General features: G+C 39.1%; 1 long non-coding RNA gene across 1 annotated transcript; it reads left to right on the forward strand.

Annotated features, from left to right (window-relative positions):
- The first annotated feature begins 7,508 nt into the window (after positions 1 to 7,508).
- On the forward strand, positions 7,509 to 17,305 carry LOC119141520. The gene is made up of 2 exons (XR_005101945.1): positions 7,509 to 7,615; positions 15,203 to 17,305. It is a non-coding gene; the product is annotated as an uncharacterized LOC119141520 (long non-coding RNA).
- The last annotated feature ends 3,797 nt before the right edge of the window (positions 17,306 to 21,102 follow it).

A 21,102-nucleotide genomic window follows, 5' to 3' on the forward strand; every position in this document is an offset into this window, starting at 1 on the left:
TCTTAGTTATCTAGTGGATAAAAGTATCCTCTTGAAATGGAAACAGATACCTTGCTGCCACTTTTAGGTATCTAGGAGCTTTAACAGAAGGTGCTTGTGAATCATGCTTTGGCAGGTTGAGACATTGCTGTCCCAGCAGTTTGTTGTTCTGTCACAGAATACTGTACACATTGTGAAGTTTGCAGAAGTGAATTCACTTCTCTGATATATAGCCCTGTTGTAGCTTCCATGGCTTCTTGTGGGGAATCTGAGCTGAACCACCGACCTGTGGCATGCAGTGGCTGAGGTATTCCAGTCTGTCAATTTAGTCACAGGGCACAAGGGGAGAAAGAACTTGACCCTGAAGAAATTAAGACAGAAAAGCTTACTTACCTAGTGAAAGACTTGAGACTCAAACACTCAGCCTTTTCAGCTTTGAAGTTAGTAGTGAGATACTATTTTCTGTTTGGTTTCCTAAAGACGCAGTTAATGATTTAATCACTGTAATTATTTTGGTTTTATGTCAATTTATATTTTTTGAGTTGGTTTCAGCCAGATTTGTGAAAGAGCTACAGAAGTACTAAGTTCTTGAAGATTTTGTGAAAAATCACCATCTGGCTAGCCAAAAGACCTGTGAAGTGTTGCGTGCACTACTTGTTATCCTGCCAAACTGGGAAGGCATGGGAGGGAGCACTCGCAACGTCTACACTCACTGGGGTATACTTCTCCACGATTTTCTTTGAAATCTATAAAGTCAGCTTGTGAGTGGCACTGCAGTCCTCCAGCAGTGGGGTGCCTGCATCTTTTAAGTTGGTGTGGGCAGGAGTTGTGCTTCCCAGCTGCACTGAGCTGCTTAGAACGCAGCACTGAAGTGAGTTTTACCACCTACCTAAACTGAGGTTTTCCCTTTCTGTTTAAATATTGTTAAGCACTTCCTGAGCATGCGCAAAAGGTCTCTTCTTATCGCTGAAGTATATCTTACCAGGCCTGAGAGTACTTCTGACAAGTTAGCACTGAAAGAGCCTATTTAGGCTTTTGATGGCACAGCAGTAATGATCTCTTCATTCACTCTTATTTCCTATTTTCAAAATACGATTCAACAGATGGCAACTGACATCTTCAGATGAGGGCTTCCCGCCCTACCCTGTCATGTCAAATTACATTAGTTTCTTATAGATTTGCCACTACATGCAGGGAGAATGAAATGAATGTGAGCCAATTCAATGTTCAGTCTCACTCTGCAAGGACAGTGCAGTAGAAGCAGTTCTGCCCTCTCATCCCTTTCAGTAGCCATTGATTTCCTGGGACTCTAATAAGCAGTCAAAATCTGATATATAATAAATGTATTGTTTTGTTCTACTCTATCTGGGTGTGTCCTTAGTTTTCCTGAGTGAATTCCAACACTAAATTTTAAGGGTATAATTTCCCTGTTGTGCTTTCTTCAGCAAGAAAACCAGTTCCTGCCTTTCCTGGCTTTTGGCCTGTTGTTCTTCTTCCCGGCATCAACTGACTGCACTGTAAGTTTTGTCAGTGCCAGTATTTGTGGCAGCATGGCACAAAACAGGTCCCTGAAACTATCAGGACTCCTAAAACCAAGTGGTTTGGCTTCAGGTACATTAAAATGTGCAATGGAAGAAAAGAAAATTATCTTAATATAGTTAAATAAAACCTTAGTAGATTCAAGAAAGGTTGGAGTTTAACATACACGCTTTAGTTTGGGATGTTGCATGCAAAGCTTGCAGATTCACCTATTCATCCTCCTTTTCCTCCTACAGAGTAAGGGGCTGCTGTGTACACCATATTTCAGTGATGTTACAGGAAATCCTAACACAAGCTGATGGCGCATCACAAGGGAGCATTGTGTGTAAAAACTGAAATACCTCTAAAGTGCTTTGTGAACAGTGAGTCATTAGTGTGATACTGCTCCTGCCCTGTTGTCTGGAGTGAGTTGGAGCACTTTCAACGCCTGGCTTTCTGCGTGCCCTCGCTGAATTCCCACGAAAGCTGCAGGGTATGCTTTCCTTGACGTTTTGTGCGCTTAATTTGTCTGCAGTTTTTTCCCCTGCAACCCACCAGAGGTCAGTGTAATGCCAGGAATGCCGTGCAGGAGGGACAGGACATCAATGCCGAATTGCTGCTGGTCGTTGGGATCGTAGGAATTACTTGAGTGCAGCAGTGATCTGTCTAGCAGCGTACCTTGTCTTTTGTCATTACTAGTTGAATTAGGGAAAGGGTATGAAGCTGGCAATAGGCTAGTGTGAAGTCACCTGTACATGGTGAGACTGATAGAGGTTGACTACCTCCAGAAACATGAAGCTTGCTGTATCTTTCAAAGGGTGTTGACATCAACAGCAGCATCCCAGATATTCTGAAGAACCAAAGAAATAGCCGTCTTGCTAAGCTGTTGTCTCAGTGGCTCCTTGTGCTAACAGGTTGCAGCGTGTTTGCGGTTTGAATGAAAAAAATAGTTGGATATTCAGTTTCTCACCTTTTATTCAGTTCTATGTTCTTGCATTATCAGGCAGGATGAATGAGTTCCCAGGATTTGTGCCTTCATTATTTTACATGTTAGTACCAGTTTTACCAGTTTTCCATGGAAGAGAGGCACTCCTGTCTTTCAGTCTCTCTTTTTCATTATTCTTATTATTTTTTCCTGAGCTTGTTAGGAAATAATCCCACCTGTTTTGGGGTACAGCGCCTGGTAATGGCATACAAAATTTCAGTGGAGTCTGCACTGTTGGTTTCTACAGAATCCATTTTTTTTAATTTTATTTTTATTATTGTCCCATCTCCCATTCATTAACAGACTTCAATGTTTCCCTTCCTTTTCCTAACAGCACCTGTTTGTTGAATAAAGGTCTTCACTGGCTATGTGTCAGTTTCCTTCTAGAACTAATAATATTAATTGGAAATATTTTAGGACTTCTAGCCCTAAAGTTTTTTTCTCCAATGTACTCCAATTTTCTCCATTGTACAATGTAGCGTAAATTACTATGTTTGATTATAAAACCCAGTAAAATACTGGAGCTTTAAGAGTTGTGTTAAATGTGTGATATTTTTTTCCTTCAGAAATTTCTTTGGTCATGCTGTATCACAAGTTTTGATGTGGTGGATTGTATTTGGAGCTTGTTTTCTCAGGTTGAAGGGTTTTTCCTTCCTGTTCTGTCTTTCACTATGAACAAGGCAATAGACTAAGTTATACTGGAGAAAAAAAATATTTTGAGCAAATGTCTTTTCCCCTCTGTCATGTGAATCCACTGATTGACTTTCCTTTGTGGTACTTATAGGATTGAAAGTTTGGTAAAAATAAATAGATGAAGTACCTCACCCAGGGTCAGGCAAATCAGTTAGTAAACCAGATTTTCAAACACTGAGCATCCCCAAAAGAGGATTCACTTACTAACGTGTGAATCTGGGTGCCAGTGCCAAATCATACACTACTTCTAGGCTAACGTGTTTCCACAGGTAGATATAAGTAATTCTTACATTTATTGAAAAAGACATAGAAAGTCAGTATGGGAATTTCTAGGTGGAGAGATCTCCACGGCATGTATCTATTTACTCTTGAGTAAATCTATTTAAGAATGAAACTTGAAACTGGTGCAGGAAAAGAAGGCGTTAGTCCCCGGTGCGGAGTACCTACAATTTTGCTTGGCAGCCTGGTGTGAACTGCTCAGCTGCTCTATGGAGCTGCTAGATGAACCTGCCCCAGCTTCTACTTCTGAGAATGTGGCCTTTGTGAAGCCAAGTGACTGTTAATTTTTGTGTAGGAGGAGTGATTCATTTCAGAGTGAGATGTTGTGTGTACGTTGGCACTCTGTTGCTCTGTATATAGTATGTACACTACACTTGTTTTGGAAAAGTTAACTCCAGTTCCTGATACATTCACAAATTCTGGAAATAGTTTTTATTTTCAAAACATTGGTTAATGTAAACATACACCCGCTCATCCTTGCCAGCATTGTTATCACCTCAAACTGTTTTTTTCTTGTTGAGAAACTCAGTCAGGGTGGGCACTGGGCAAACATAATAACTATTCGTTTGTCTAAATTACCACTGTGTCATAGTGGTAGTGCTGGTAACTTTTCAGGGTGGTTTGACTTCTTGCCACAGAAGTTCAGTATTAGTATGGTACTTTGCATGCTAGCCAGGAGTAGGGTGTTCATTTTATGGCTTCTAGGTTTTGCTTGACTCCTTTTTTCTGTTTTCTTGCAATAAGGTTCTTCTTGGCCTGTAGAAATGGGTCAGACAACAGTGAGAAAGATTACAATATCTTGATTTTTCTTCTGGCTGTGCTCCATTTGCGGAGTCACCTGGACAGGTCCAGGGCTACCTACTTTATTCCCTGTTCTTCCCTTTCTAGTAAGGAGGGGTGGAAGAGATCTGAGGTTTGTTGTACAGAATAGGGCTTGTTTATGCTTGTCCAGTTAATTGGGAGAGGGCATCTGGGTACTCAGATTATCAGCAGGTTTTCTTGGCAAGCATGTTGCATAATCGTGGCTCCTCTGGCTTTGTCAAAATGGAGCCAATAGCTGTATTGCAGAGTGATGCATCAGTGTTCTGCCTTTTGATTCTGTATAGGTGTAAGAGGTTGTCACAATTCCCTCTGTACTCACTGCGCTATCAGCATTTCTCACCCTGAAAAGAGTGTTGGCATATCATTACTGTAAGAGCTGCTGTCTATATACACATGACTTATCTTGTAAGTCACTGTGTCTCTGGGTCACTGGGAAGCAGGGGAAACGGAAGCATAGGGGCGTGTGGAACAAACATACAAAGTTTCTGATGAGAGGAGTATTTAAAAATGGCCACCTCAAAAAAGTTAACAAATGACACTTCACGTCTTGGCATCTTGCAAGATGTAGTGTTTCGACATGTCCATTTCTGGTCCTTATGTATCCTTGAAAGAAGTTTCTAGTCCTGTTGTACTTTGGAACTGCCTAATTTGGACAAATAAGGAAAGAAGTTGTGCCCTTTTAAATCCAGAAAATTTTGACACATACCAATGTTTGCCTTATGGCCAGCTTTTCTAGTCAGCGGGCAGTATTGTTTTTCCTAATGGTAGCAGTGAGCCCTACTTCTCAGCCCCTGATGAGAAAAAGCAGTTACGCATATAGTACAGTTCTCTTCTGCTTATACGGTGGATCTAATGCTTCTTAGAAATCTGGAATGAATTACTGACAATCTTGAGGATTCAAGGAGGAGACAACTAGGTGCAGGCTGCAGCTGCCGTAACAATTCATGCATCGTGTGACCTGCTTCCACTGAGCCCTCAGGGAGGAGGGCAGCTGGAAGGAAACTGCAGGCTGGAGAAATTGCTTTGGCTTGCTGCAGCTAGCCCGCAGGACTGAAAATCAGTTTAATCCATGCATTTTCCTTCCTTCTTTCTCTCTCCCCTTCTTCTGCTGTGCACCTCTATAGTATTCTTTGATGACCAATGATGTTTTGCATGTTTCAGTCTGTTTTCTTAGTAGAATGTAAAATCCCAGGAATTTTTCTTTTTTAAACGGTAACACTGTGTGATTCAGATAATGAAATACTCAGTTGTGAAACCATGCAATAGTTGACAAATAATGCAATCTGCTGGTGGTAACATTAACATTATTTTACACTAACACTGCTCATTAATCCTCACCATTGTAGTTTCACTGGAAAAATATGTTGGCCTGACATAGGCTAAGATAATCAGAGCTTTTCTTTCATTCTGTGATTGCACATCCTATTTAATTAGGAAATTGCAGACTAGGAGATCCTTTGAGGCTGCAATAAGAAAAATGTCAGTATTAATCTGCAATATTTGTCCCGCTCACTAAGAGCAATTATGAGCTATGAATTATAAATGATAAATTACACACTGTGGTATTCATCTGTATTGCAACACAAATAGGTTTTCAGTTCTTGTACCATATATATGAAAACCTCAGTAGCTTTATTCACCGGAAAAATGGAATACATGTTTTCAGTTGTCCTTGAGAGCTATTGGCTTCAGCTTAGACTAGAACATCTGATGGTGACAGGTGTCTGTTCTATGGAAGGTGTTTGTGTTCAGGCACAGTTGAGGACATACCCAGCTGCAGTGCAGGCCTGCACATTGACTGCATGCCAGGCTGAGCCAACTGAGGGGCTAGATCCCTTAAATACCCATGCCTCCTTGCAGATATGCCTTCTTGCTGGGGTAAATACAACTCCAAAACTCAGGAGAGGGAAGCATAAGACTTTTGTCTTAACCTTTCTGGTGATCGTTATAGATAGTACTTGCTCAAAATACTGGGATTTTGCTGGTGCTCATTCTGAAATATTTAACTCTTCCTTTGCTGGGTAGAGAGAGAGAGGCTTCAAAGCTAAGGGCTACCTGGTATTGATACAAGAACTATTTACCTTAAAGAAATATATATAGTGAAGAACACGAGGTCAAATAATTTGAAAAAGAGGATGTTAATCAACCCTTACAAATAGTTAAAAAAACCATGGCCCTGGGGGAGAAGAAACAGACACCATAAATATATCAAGCTGGGGGACAAGATAAACTCAAGGAGAACCAAGTAGTTTATGAGATCAAACAAGAAATTACTGGAACTGTGTGTGAACTATCCTAGTTAGCATACTAAAAGATCCATCCTCAGGCAGAGAGAGCCACCTCGCAAGAAAGCTCCCTCCCCACAGAACATTATCCGTTAAAAGAAAGAATGCTGTCCTTTAGATGGAGAGCAGGCTTGTAAGAACCCATGAGAATTAAGTGTGATTAAACGTAATTGTAAACATTTGTTCAAAGCGTATAAAATGTTTTGCCATGTGGTAAGAGGTGTGTGAGCTTTGTGGATTTACCACCTAGTGCATCTCTACACAGACATGCAATAAATAAATAAATCTCTCAACTCTGTGTGTGGGTCGGCTCTTGCACACTGGGTGGAGAACCATAGCCTGCGATCACAGTATTGCTGTAGCACACTCAGCAATGTGGAGGCTGTACTCCTCTGTGGATCTGACCCCTGGCCAGCCAAGTCCTGATCATGTGCTGGGAGGCACTAAAACCTGGGCATATGACCTGATATAGGCATGAAGTTGGAAACCTTTCAGAGGGCCCTGATATCCATATGAAAACAGTTTTCAAACATAGATGTCACTATTTCACTATGGTTTTTGGCCTGTTTATCACTGTTCAGTGCTTATCAGCGTACTTGCTGTTTCACTCAGACTTCTCAATGGAGGACTCGCCTGTAACCTGGTCAGGTTCAAAGTTGTTGTTTGAATGTTTGGAATAAATGCAGTTTCCAAACTTCACATGTAATTCCCTAGTGCTATTGTATTAACCGTCTCAGCTGGTTAATATCTAGAATATATGCAGCTATTCTGGCAGTTTGCCTCTAAACTGGCAGCTATAAATGACATTTAGAGATAGTATTTTGCCCAAAAGTACATTTACTTTGAACTTGAAAACCCTGCTTAGGAAGTGACTACAGGGAGAGGCTTTTGTTTCTCAGCAGATCTGCTCAGTGCATTCAGGGAGGATTAGGATAAACAAGCATTAACTGACTTTTCCTGCTGTTAACCTTAAGAGTCAGCTCATCTAAAAGGAATACATTGAATCCTTTTTCTGTACCTTCTTCATGGAGTTGCTTTCTGAATGACAGCTTGGGTAAGTCCTTTGCAAACAATGGGTTTCCCTGTTCCTGCACAAAGGCAAAATCTTTCTTGCTGAATGTTTTGTTATCATGATTATATGCAAACTAGAATTAACTCAGCTTGCCTTTCAAATCCGGTGCTACACATTTGGACTTGTCAGAAATAACTTCATTTTAATGTGGATGTAATGATATGAAGATTCCAGGAAGATAATAAATACAGAAAACACCTGCCTAAGAGAGACAAGTTTAAAAATGTATTTTACGTTTTAATATGGAGTTAGAGGAGACAGATTAGAATATCTCAGTTACAACTGATACACTTGAGAAATGAATGCTTTTAACAGCCACAGATACCAGGTATTGGTGATTGGGATCTTTGCTTGAATCTGTTAAAACCTTTGGCAAGCCAGTGGACCTCACTGTTTCACTGTGTCTGCATTCCCTTTCTCTGTGCTTCTCTGTGATGTGTTTGGACATCACATGTTGCCGTAGTGTAATTCTCAGGTTTCCACTGCTATATACAGTCTGTCATCCTGGCAGTTGTGTACTCATGGTCTTCTTTTCTCCAACCACTGAAGTTTGGCACAAGTGTCACTAGCTGTTGTGTGAAAGAAGCATATGGTATCGCTGTGACTGTGGAGGGATTCCTTGTGGAAGTATGAGTGCTGGAAGTATTACGTCAGCTGGAAGCTTTTTTTTTTCTTCTTCAATTGTTATTTTTGCTTTATTGAAACTGACACATTAGTCTGCAAGCAGGCACCTTGCCACTGAAGCAGATGGGCAGGAACATAAGTAGCCAAGAGAATAGATCTGTATACGTCTCAAATGTGTGATGGTCCGATTCTCAGAAAAAGATGTCACTGTAGTTCTTCATAGGGAACTTCCTTGGCATATGGCTATAAGGGAGATGGTATATTATCACTCAATTACTTCCAAAAAAAAAAGCTGTCAAAATTACTGTACAGTAAACTTGCTGGGCCTTTCACTCTAATGAATAGGAGGCAGAATGTCTAGAGTTAACAAAAAATCTTTGTGTTCGTGTATTTATGTGAAGGAAAGACTGCCATGAAAAGCTGAAGATGGGTAGTGTGTTGTGCCTGAACTGCAGGTGAGTGGCTTAAAAGAATGGTAGATTTACTTCATCAGCACTGCTTTTTCATTTTTGTTTAATATTCAAAGCTAGTAATACTTCTAAGGACCAAGAAGGCTTGAAGGCTTTATGCAATGCACTAATATGTGGTAAATTATAGTTGATAGTTCCTATCCCATGGAGTGTTTACAACCCAGAAGGAGACAATAGGTAACTGGTGCTGGAGCAATCAAGTAGCTGGAACACAGACATAGTTTAGACAGAGCCTGGGTATCACAAACCTGTGTTTTCTTTAAACATGGTAAGTATTAGACATTTTGCATTTCAAATATTTTTTTTTTTTTTAATTTTTTCCTTGCCAGAAATTCTTTAAGCCTCACAGTCGTTTCTCTAAATGGAAGTAGGGTGTAAAAAAGTCTACGGTTTATACCTTTGCTTAAGTGAAAGATCTAATCACTTCTCCAGTTTTTGTCCAGAAGTGTTTTCCAGAAGGGAGAACATATTATAAGTTCCTTTTAATTATTATTACATATTAATTATTATTATTATTATTGTTTTATTGTTAGCCTGTTTTCCTCAGGAAACAAAAGCTTTGTGATCAGGCCTTCTGGCTGCCAGGCCTGATATAGTGAAAAAAAACCCTCAAACTCTGCTGCAGACAGAAGCTGCATAGATGACAGAAACATTAACACCCGAGGAAGAAGGAAGGGCGGGAGCTTCGCACTTGGCACTTCGAGAAGGGACAGCTAGTACCGATGTAGATGAGCTCAACAAGAATGTAAATAAGGAGCCTTCTGACCAGGATGTGCTAACTGCTAAAAGAAAACAAACTAGGGTAAAATAATTGTGGTGGTAGTAGATCCACGACCTCCTACTCAAATGGCCCCCACCCCGAAGAGGGTGGATCCCCCGCCTGGGATCAGGTTGACATCAATTAAAACGAGCCCAGTGGGCATGTATTAGCTTGGCATGTTTAGAGTGGACAATAAGGAAGGGCTAATCACTAGCTAGCAGGTGTTTAAAGGTAACAGAAACTAAGTAACAAAGACTGATAATGTGTGCAAAGATAAACAAGAATTTCAGATAACTGCCCAAGAAGGTGAAAAGTACATCTTGAAGAGGTGCCAGAGGGAGGAAATTCTGAATGTTTTTGTAATAAATATCGGACTGCTTGTTGAAAGGGTGTGTAAGTTAGGAAGAGCGGTCCCCCTTGCACCTGGCGCCGCAATAACATACCTGCTTTATAACTGTCCTCGAGTTGTAGAGTTCGATTCTGTTATAAACGATAACAATTAAAACACTTTTATTTTGGGTTCAATCAATTTAGGTTGAGAAACAATAAGCAAACACAGCGCTGGGTGCGCGGAGAACTCAATTAGTTCCACCACTCACACCCCTGAGTCCTAAAAGCAGCGTCTTTTATCCCCGGATCTTGACCAATCTCCTCTCGCCGGCTGTCCGTCCTGCCCTTTCCCCACCGGGCCGTTAGGGTACGCCTTCTCCTCCTACTGGCTCTCCTTTGGCACGCTTTTTTCAGATTTCAAGGTCTTTGTCTCCTTGGCAGGCCTTTCCTGGCGTGATTTTGCTTTCCTTATCTCCTTTGGTGGGCTTTTCCAAGCAGCGATCGCCTCAGGGGAGGGGGAAGCCATCACATTGTCTTAAAGGAGAACCACAAGTGCCCACTCACCACAACTGTGATACAGGTCCCAGATTTACGCAGGGTACAACAATTACACTTATCACAGTACATTCTATTTTTGACGTGAATCATGACTGCATTTATGACAATTCCACACGTCAGGCCTTCCCATAGTTGTTAAACCGGTTTGGATTTTTCCAACTGATTTCAAGAGGGAGTCAAAAATGAATAATCTTAGAATTAAAAATACTTCTACAGATCTAATGCATGCTAGTGGCTTTGTAGAAGCAGAAGCCCTCACTGAGAAAAAAAGACAACTCAGCTGTTACATGTTCTTTTCAACAGCCCATTAGCCAGCCAACAGTCACACATACAGTTGCATATTAGCAGCTGCATGTTCTGTTTCTTATTTTGTGAGGGTGTTGTCTGAGGGTGCAGAGAACAGAAGACACAACCCCATAGGAAGCCTTCTTGTTACCTTTGCTATGCACAGACCACCCTTTAATACCTAGACTTTTAGATGATGAGAAAACCAGTATTTTCAAAACAGAAATGAAATGCAAAATGTAAAGTAAGATCTTTCTTCATGACTGCTGATATATTCAGCTGTTCAGATCTAAGGGGGAACATTAGAGAGTATTAAACCAGAACAATTAATAATGTTAAATCAGAACAAACAAGAACATCCTTTCATGTTGTAGAGGGATAGGAGGTTGCGTCTAAGTGTTGACTTTCTTCTTTTCTGCAAGTGTAGAGGAATATATGACCTTCACTTATGCACTAACAATAATGTAGCCTTAGCTGCACAAGTGTTTATTTGAGGGGACAGGTTGCACAGAATCCCACACTGCTGCAATTGCAGTTACCTGTATAAAGTCTGCTTGGATCATATCCAGGGAAACCTGTGACCACAGGGTAGATATGTCATTGTCCACTGCACACAGCCCCGAAGGTGAGTGTGAGATAATTGACTTGCCCTTGAAATGGGGGAATCAGAGTGTGTGTGACAGCCCTAGTCATTGATAAGCATTGATGCTGAAGCCTAGCCAGTTTGGCCTAATGCTCATTCTGGATGCTTCTCCAAGTTCCAAGCTGCTCATGGACATACTTTGCTATTTTTTTGAGCTAATTTCCTTTTTCATTCTTTGCAGATAAACCAAGAAAAGTGCAGGGTCCAAATTGAAATTACTTATTAAATCTAGGCTGATTTTTCAAGTATCTCGGCCTATTAGCCATCCATTTTCAGTAGTGCTCAGAAGACTCAGAAAATAATGGAGCCCTGCTGTACTAGATGTCAATAAAATTGTCCACAAATGCCATTTCCAGCCTCAAGAGCTTGTTATCTGAAGACCTATCTGTAGGGAAGAGCTGGTGAAAACAGTGTCATTAGATTACCTGCATTCCTGCTGGGTAACAGTGCTATTAGTTGTATGCTTAAGGTTAAAAGCCCATAAGGAGATCTGGGCCTAAAAAAATAAGTTATTTGAAAATAAAGATAAGAGGGATAGATACAGTTAAATCTGAATGTTAAAGGTAATCTGAAAACATGTCCACATACTCTTACATTCTTTACGTTGCCATTACATAGTTGTTTAAAAATTAAAAATTGAAAGTAAAGGCAGATACCAGTTAGCTTAGGTGTGAAAAGCATTTAGATAAAAGACGAGTTTGTTACTGAAGGAAAAAGAAAATACTCATATGCGATTTTTTCAAGTAAAGAGTACAGTAGCTTCTAAAGAAACAATATAATGCACTTGGCTGCTAGAGTGATTGCATAATACAGCACATAACCAAGCTGTTTTCTGACCATCTCTAGAAAAATGGAGTTGAAAGCAAATTGGACCCGAACACAGTTTTATCAGTTCTTGGGAATCTCTCTTCTTCCGTACAGCACTACACATGCATGTATCTGAGCAAGTGTAGAAGCCGTAACTTCGAGGATTTTAGAGGGATTGCTCTATTTTAGGCCTAGGTTAAAAAGCTGTCAGAGAAACCTTCTATGAAAAATACTTACAAACTTATGTCACTTTGCCCCTGGAGTAACTCCAGTGAACTCAGATGCAAAGCTGCAGATTTACACAAATATAAGTCAGCTCAGAAGCTAGGCATTTGTCTATTATCATTATCTGATCTTAGAAAGATAAACAGTTATGTTAAAAAGAGAACACAGCAGGTCAGGATTGCAGAAAGCTAATTTATTCAACTCAAAAAGCAAGACTAGCCACTTAAAAAGCCATGTGAACAAAATGACTCACTCTTGGCAGCAACATACTACACTAGAAAGGAAAATTATCTTCATTCCAGTGCTGTAACCCTAAACAGAAGTTCATATATACTGTCAGGAAGATAAGGAGGACTTAGGTATACAGGTTCAAGTGAATTGAAAATTTGGCCATACCTTTATGCTTGCTTTGAAATTATCTGAGAGAAATTCAGGAAAGTTTGCTGTGTTGCATCATCACGTTGTATTTTTGCTTGATGAAGTTGTGTCCTTGCATGTGCTTTTTTGTGCAAAGTCATTCCCTCATAGTGTGTTGTGATTTAAGTGAAGCATTACACAACTTTACAAATGAACCCTTGTTCTAAGAAGAAGACACAACTCCAAAGCCTTCATTTTACAGGACAAGTACCTTATTGGTCATATATGGTAACAGGTGACTGAGATGCTGAAAATCATATGGAAGGCTTGATACCGCTCCCACAGTGTGTGGGAGTGATAGATTTTCTTCCATAAGTGGTGGAATCCTTAGTAATCATGATTCTACCCCTGTTTTGTTTTTATCTCTATGCAAATATCAACAGCTTTGAATGTATTTTAAAAGCAACTTGTGAAGTGTTTTCTTTTGCTTTGTTTTTTAATATAAGACTTACTGTATCTAGAGTGGAAGAAAATAAAATTAAAGATAGGCAGAGGCAGGCCTTGTCACTCTTGTGCTGAAGACAGCATCTATTTAGGCAGATTTCCAAGCACTCATGACGCCAAGGCTTGTTGACGATAATTTGCAGCTGTATTAAGTCAGCTGTTTCTGACCAATTAAATGCTGTGTCTTCTGAGTGTATGAGAAAGTTGGTTCCTCCACTGCAGAACCAATCTATTTTTCTAGATTTGAGCTTGATGCTAGGAGTTGCTGAACACTTTCCCTCCAAGCTGGAGAGAGGTGCAGTATCTCAGCCTGAGACAATATGCTTTGCACAGAGACTGAGCCCTTCTCATCACTGGACAGCTAAGATAATTAGCTTCCAAAGATCAGAACCCATGGCTCACACAGCTTGTGCAGCTTATGCAGTTCAGCATGTAAAGCCACAAGACTGTGTAGCACAAAGCTCTGCATCATGTGCTGTGCATGAAGTGGCATGAGTGTGAACAGGGGCTGTGGAGGGTCCCCGTGTATCCTCACTGTGGCCCTGGGAGATGGGAAGGTGATGGAGAGGAGAGCAAGCAGTTTTTTCCTCCTGGGAGAAGTAAGACTTGCTAGTACAAGTGATCTTGTAGGAAATGGCAGTTCAGCATGATTGTGCAAGGCCCTTAATCTGTTCAGCAATCAGAATTCTGCTTCACAGGGCTGCCATGAAAACATAAACTTATTTCCATGAAGTTTTGCTAACCCCATTTTGCAGGCATAGACATACACAGAAATTTGTTGCGGAATGAATACAGGTAATACTGTTTGAAGCATTCTATGAACTCACTTCCAAATCAAGGCACTCATTATGCATTGTGTTGAAAATATTTGCTGCTTCATCGCTACAGTTCACTGAACTATTTGCACAAAATGGAGCTAATGGAGCACTTTTGACTTTTTACTGAAGTTTAGTTGTTTGTGGGCTTTGCTGTATGGATAATCTAACACACCAAAATCAAGCCTTAGTTTAAAGATGGGTAGTCACTATGTGTTTATCTCATTATGGTCTCGATAGAAGAGGTCACTTGTAGGAGGTAGGTTTAGCTCTGAAAGATGGCACATACAGGTTGTGAATATTAGGAATATTGTCTGTATTTTTAATATTTGTAAGCACACCCTTGTTTGTTTTTCTTTTTTAATAAAAATGCGTAATGTCATAGATCCACCATTACACTGTGCAAAAGAGAATATAATTCTTTTTTTGGATCTGCCATGTTTTTTATGGTGCTGCAATACTGAGGTATTTTCCAGGTAAAACCTCAATAGAGGGGCTTACCCATTATAAATTTATGTGAATGCAGGATTATTCATCTGATAAATAAGCTAACCCACTAAAATTTGTCTGGTTACTATGATCATGGTAATGTGCAGTTCCCATTAATTTATCACTGATGAGATTTTTGAATACTCTAAACACAACAAATGATTAGGGGGAAAAAAAGCATGATAAAGAAATGTTTCCTTTTCTTTCTCAAGTAAATAGTGATGTATCTTTTTTTCTCCAAAATAATCTGTATTCATAAGCCCTCATTAATATACTTTAATCCGGTATGTGTTCTAGCTTTGGCATTTTAAAGGAAAATAAGCTTTAAAACTCAAATATTTAGTAAGTTTGAAAACTAGTGTTTAAAAAACCTTAAAATATTTAGTCTGTATTTTTTCTAGAAAAGCTAGCTTATCTAATTTATTGATGGCTTTATGTTTCCTCTGTAGCACAGTAATTTGGATACATGATACATAAGAAACAAATGCTGTAAGCAGAGACAAATATTGCACATCCTATACAATACTGTCATATTTTAACGTGCATGAATTCTATTTTGGTACACACAATATGTGTAGTGTATAGAAGTGAGATGACATAGTATAGACACTATGAGGAATTATGTAACACCTCATTTGGTGTTTTTTAGTAATGTTTAATAGTACTCTTAATACTTTTTTTTTTTTTTTTTTTTTGTGCCAGACATTACTGATGATACAACAATACATGTGATAGAAGAACAACGGACCTGCCTTTAAAATACTAGGATTGGCTGTTTGGGACTCAACTGTGCTCCGTGGTTTCTTCATATGTTTTTCATGTGTTGAGATCAATCAACACAGTTCTGCATTGGAATATTATCTATCTCTTACTTGTGACTTTGACTGATGTTAGTAAATCAGCCATTATAAGCACCACTTGATAAAGCCTGTGTATAGGCTATTGGGGAAAGAGTTTATGTGGTTCAAATGTGATATGATAAGCCTACTTTTTTCTTTACAGAATTTGTTTCTAGTGTCTTAACATCTTCAGGAGAAGGACAAAAGATAACAGAAGTTGGTTAAGATTGCCTTAAAATGTATTCTTTCATGAGTAAGTGAAAGGCAATGGTCAAAGGAATACCTCAGGCAAACACTCTGAAACACTTGAAATCAGCATTTCTCTGCAACAGATTGAAGTAGTGCTTGATGACAGTCTTTTGTGAGTAAATATTCATTAGCACAAGTCAACAGAAAACAGATGCCCTGATGCAGATACAGAAAGCTAAGTAACAATGCTATGCACAAGACTTCAGTAACAGAGGAAAATGTTACTGACAAATAGAGGGCAGAAAAATGTCTGCAAGAGCTGTGTTTTCAGTGACTCAGTGGGATGGCAAGTCTCAGTACAGTCTGTGGGAGATGGGGAGCGATGCTGCATGGCAGTGAACAGAGTACCTTCCTGGCTAGAGCTGCCAGTGTTTTTCACCTTGCAGATTCTTTAAAAAGCACTCTAGTAGATGTGCGTTTTATTCTTAACCTTAGCCTGTTGAGAATAAGCCTGGTTTTCATAGTTACAAATAATGCATGAGTCTTCAGGTTGGAAAACCACGGACCATGGCCAGTCTTTTCAACTGTGGCCAGTAAACTCAGATGAATAGCTCTGTTCCTGGGGGTTAACATAGCTGCTGTCTAAATGTGCATAGCACTTAGCATCTCTAAAACTCATTCCTGGTGTATCTCATGTTAAGCTTCTAGAAATGGAGACAATAAGAATGAACACCTGAAACTGAAATGTTGTCTGTGAGTACATTTTTATGGACAGATGCAAAAAGTGAATACATTGCTCTGACTGTGCTTAAAGTTGTCTGGAAGTGGGCCAGCCCCTGCCTGCAGATCATATAGCTTCATTACCATGGCTCTGAGCCTGAGTTAATAAGCTCTGCTGAGCAAGCTCAAGTGTCTCTGCACCTGTCTCCAGAGCTACTTCAGGAGCTAGAAAAAAGATGTGTCCTTTGGGGACAATTCTGTGATAATTGCAAATGCTTACTTTTAAATCTACCCTATTAATTCTAGGTGGTTTTCAAATTGATGAACTCAGAGAATGGAGCTTATGTAAGAAAAATTTATCCTGAAAAGGAAGTCCAGCTCATTTATTTATACTGCAAAGCTCCTTGCCTCATGCTGCATCAACTTTATCTCTTGTAATCCTGTCATCCTCAAAAGTTTGGGTATTTTTGGATGCAAAGGTATTAAAGACCTGCAAATAATACATTTATTTAAAATAGTTCTTGTGTGATGACCCCATGGTCAGTGAAAGGAGAAATAAGCTACTTTACCATAAACTTTTTGCTTTTCGTTTAACACTCAGCTTACATAGTGGGTACGTTGTACTTTCTACTCTGGTCATTCATACACTGATGCTTTGAAGGTAACAGGAGTTTTAGTTCCTTTACAGTTTTCAAGGTTAGACTTACTACATGTAGAGATATTCAGCTGCAAGCTGAACTTGTTCAGATTTGAAGCCTCATTTATAGCAATTTGACTTAGCCTCATTTATAGCAATTAAATATTTTGTAAACATAGGCTTGATTCAGAATGGTGAACCTCAACTAATCAAAAATTTTGCTTTTTCAGTATGTGCCTTTATTGCTGGCAGTCGGGAATTTAAAATCCTATAATTACTGTCACCTCACAGTTGTGGTGTGTTTTGTCATGCATGATGATGTACTTTATAAAATGAATGTCATAAGCATGTAGTTTTTCTCTTTACTAATACTTTTACTCTATAAAATCAAATAAAATGTGGAGTACAATCTGAATCATACTTCGGTACCACTTAGAAAACTGATATTCATGAGCAAAAAGAACTGGGGAATGCAAGACAATTTGATTCAAACCCTTTATTCAATGAATATGTTCTCTTTCTGTTAATTAATTGTGAAGGATTTGTGGTTTCCTTGTATTTGTTATTTGAAATAAGTTGCTAAGCAATTTCTATTGATGTAATTTCTGAGCGATTTTTTGCATACATTTAATATGTGACATTGAAAAGGCTTATTAGTTTTGGTTGAAAAGAGCAGTCACATGATATGATGTGTATTCCCTATGCATTAGGTATGTTTCTCTTTCTTTAAGAAACTTCATTCCTTCTTAGGTTCATGTTCTTGATGGGAATACTTCTAATTTTTGTACATTCACTTAACATGCCGTGTTCTGGGTGACATTCCTGTCTGCATGTTAATTTATTATAATATTTGTTGAATGTAAGAAGGCAAAAGGAATTATATTTGTTACTTGAGCATACTGTAATAGGATTTCTTGGGGGATTTTTTCCCCAACCTGATTGATTAATAAGGAAGCAATTTATTTGAAAATATATGACCTTAGAGTTTCAAAGAGGGTCTAGTCAGTGAAATGCATTTCTGTCGTGAGTGGAATAACTGCATATTTGGGAAAAGTTGTTAAGTTAGGATCTGTTTTTTTCAGTAGTCTATTTAGGAATTTTAAGCAAATTTTACAGCATATTTTGTTGATCAATTTATTGTCAGATGACTGCAAAAATTGTGGTAGGTGAATTAGAAAATATTGTTTTGGTAGCTTTGCTGATGGCTGTTTTTATAAAAGCTGAAACTGAAATGCAGCCGGGTATTTTTCTGTGAATTAATCGAATGTGGGCAATTCAGGGTGCTTGGCTTTGTATGCCAGTTTCTCTTAAATGTCTATCTTCTTCATGATGACCATAATATTTGCTTAATATTATATTTTAAATTTTTAAGTTTTTTCCTAATGGTTAGTGAGCATTAAGTATCGTCTGACAGCCATGGAAACTAAATTCCTCTGTGCATTCACAGTTTTAATCTAGGCTGCACAGTTGCTCCAAGTTAACTTTTTGTAACTGAACTGTTCTCATGGGCAAGTTACATTACAGAGTGGAAAGTGCCTGTTTCTGCTCCATAGGGCTCTGCAGTTGCTTCTGTGTTCTGACTTTTTATGTAACTTTGTGTTCTCTTTTTCCCCCAAGTCATACTAATTTTTCTTCCCCTGTATCTCTAATCTACATGATTTTTTTTAATATTTTCCCACCAGGGTTATTCCCCAAGTGTTGACACTGAATGTACCCAGCGACTGGTGTTAAGCATGGTGCGATTTAGTTCTGCTCTGAAGAAGTGTAGTTGGCACTGTAGCTGGGTAGCTTTTGTCCACCAGTAGCCTGACTGCTTTGTCAGCAGTTTCAAGCTCCAGGGAGATGAGTTGACTGTAGTAGTTCCCATTCAGGTATCCTGGGAAAAGGACTCATGTCCAACAGAAGGATTTTGCCAGTATAGTGTTCATGAGTTTAGCTGAACCAACAGATTTTCCTAACAAAGCTGCAATTTATATGCAGATTTACTAATGTATACCAGCAAAAGCCTTCCCCCCCCCCCCCCCCCTTTTTTTTTTGTGGATGAAATACGTCTTTAAATGTTTTTGACATTCTGACACTGGCCAACATTTCTAGACACACTGTCTTGAAATTGTGGCTACAGTGTGCTAGCAGCGCAGGACTTGAGTTAAACTGCAAAAGATGGAAATGGGGATGCTGATTAATAAACAAAAGAAGTTAATGGTGGAGAGTGTCTTTACTGTCCCTAATGTGCCTTTCAGTGGTACACACCTTATCTGCATAGGTGAAGGTGGTGCTTCACTTTTTTCTACCCCAAGATTGAGACAATTAATTCTGTAGTTTCAGTGATATAAACAGGAGTAGAATTTGCCTTCTTATGAAAAATCTTGTCTACACATCTTTTTGTGCTTTCTCACAACAGCAAGATCTGGTTTGGCTTCAGAATCAGAGAGGTGATTGCATATTGATTCTCTCTAAGCTTTTGGCAGGTGACCTGAGAAACTGTTACTTCAGTCCCTACATTATGTTAAGTCTGGTCAAAATCACTGCTTGTGCCTAGATAGACTTTGAAAAACCATTGCATGAAAAAGATCTCATTCAGACAGCATTTTAGATACTGTAATTTTTCTATACCTTATATCTGACAGACCTTGGTTAGCAGACAAGTAGTTTATGCTTAGGAACAGATAGTGTAAAGTAAGTTAAAGAAAAGTATCTTATCCAAGGCCATCACTTATTTAGAAGACTAGTAAATATGTGTTTAAATAAAACATTCTGGGAAGCTGTGTTTAGTAGGAAGAATCAAGTGCACATATGAGAAAAGAAATGAATAATTAGTTCTCCACCACTTCTCAGTTAGTTGTAGAGTTTGTTTCTGCAAACAAGTGAATAACTTTAGGAAATATCTTGAAATCAATACTTCAAGTTTCTGTAAACAGGAATGCTCAACATGACACCAGGTCTTATAAAGAAATTACCGTACTGACTGATAGGTATCGTCTGAGCAGAATAGAAGAGATGTTCCAAGGTGCACCACACCTTTTGAATTGTCAGCAAAAATTAATCTCCAGTTACTAGTGGTTGTTGAGAGTAAATTAGCATTTCAGAATAACAGCAGTGACAATAAAATTGTCATCAAACCAGTTGAAAGTCCAACGCTTGGTTTAGTTCCTAACCCAAAGCTATTTTGGAATTGTACTATTACTTTCTGCATACTGTTAGTGGCTGGAGATGAGGTCAGAAGAGCTTTTGAATAACAGGACTTATATGTTACATGTTTTAAGGGTTTATGATCTTAGATTTGAACATCTAGCTTTATTCTGCTCATCAGACAATCTCTGAAGAGATATTACATTAAACATTTGTTTAATAGTTTCTTGAAAAAGTGGTATAATAGGTTTTATTTCAGCTGGGCTTTACACAAAATTTTTTGGCCCATTTGGAACCTGAGTGCCTGTAGAGACTATTAAGTACTACCAGCAGTGTGAGTAAGATGGACCCTGTGTATGAAAGATGGGCTGCAGTAGCAAGAATGCAGTGACCAGTGATTACTCTCTTCTATTCATGCACTTATGAGGCCACATCTGGGGTACTGTATGCAATTTTGGGGCCCCAGTACAGAAAAGATACTGCCAAGCTCGAGGGAGGTCAGCAGAAGATGTCTGGAGCACATAACATATTCCTTGACTGAGGGAGATGTGTGTGTTTGGCTTAATTTTCAGAAGACTAAACAGGGATCTTATTGCAGTCTTTAGCTGCAAAATGAGGGCTTTTTAGAAAATGAAACCATAATGTTCTCAGGCATGTAGGCTGGAAGGACAGAAGACAACAGTTTCAACATGCAGCAAAAGAGATTCTAACTGGATATAAGGAAAAAAACCCCTGTTCACTGTGGGAACACTGGTATGGATGCCCCAAGAGGATGTTTAATGTTTATCCCTCGAGATTCCATGTCCTAGGCTAGGCCCTGAGCAACCTAATCCAACTTGGAGGCCCATCCTGCTTTGGGTAAGGGTTTGGACCAGGTAACTAATATCCAGGGACAACTCGAATAAAGATGTGAACAAGATGAAGAGACAGACATCTAAAAATTCCTCATGAAATTTCCACAAGCACTACTCACTTTCTGTGGGGTTTGAATTTTCAAAATATTTTTCTTCTATTTATTAATGGTAAAAATTAAGTGATGTAAGCTGCATTTTGGATGATGCTTATAGATCTTTATGAAGAAATGCTTT

This window comes from Falco rusticolus, chromosome Z (assembly GCF_015220075.1).
Source record: "Falco rusticolus isolate bFalRus1 chromosome Z, bFalRus1.pri, whole genome shotgun sequence".
NCBI classification, from domain to species: Eukaryota; Metazoa; Chordata; class Aves; order Falconiformes; family Falconidae; genus Falco; species Falco rusticolus.